This window comes from Galeopterus variegatus, unplaced genomic scaffold, assembly GCF_000696425.1.
Source record: "Galeopterus variegatus unplaced genomic scaffold, G_variegatus-3.0.2 Scaffold82, whole genome shotgun sequence".
Taxonomy (NCBI): Eukaryota; Metazoa; Chordata; class Mammalia; order Dermoptera; family Cynocephalidae; genus Galeopterus; species Galeopterus variegatus.
In genome coordinates this window covers 1,125,140-1,125,535 of record NW_007726193.1, presented here as the reverse complement: position 1 = coordinate 1,125,535, position 396 = coordinate 1,125,140, and positions in this window count along the sequence as shown.

Genomic DNA, 396 nt, shown 5'->3' with positions numbered 1-396 from the left:
GCGTTCTTGCAGCTTGCTAGCGACCCCTACTGGTAGATCCGAGCATTGCTTCACTCAGCTCATGCTTCTTGGGTTTAAAGTTTGTTGGCTGCAAAACGTGGTAAGGAAACGACCCTTTTCTACAAGCCTCAAAGCACAAAACGCCCCGAAGTGCCCTCGGCCGTCTCTCCCATCTGTTACCCCTTGGATTCCACCCAGCTGCCATTCCCTAAAGTGAATCTCGGTTAAGTGACACCACCAGGCCAACTGGAGCAGGTGTGACGTGCAGTTTCTGCCCATGCTTTTCCTAACTTCGTTGTTCTCCAGCTTGAGCATGCATCAGTGTCACCTGCAGGGCTTATTGGTGCCACTCCCAGAGTTTCTGAGTCGGCAGGTCTTGAGGGTGGGGTTCGCAGA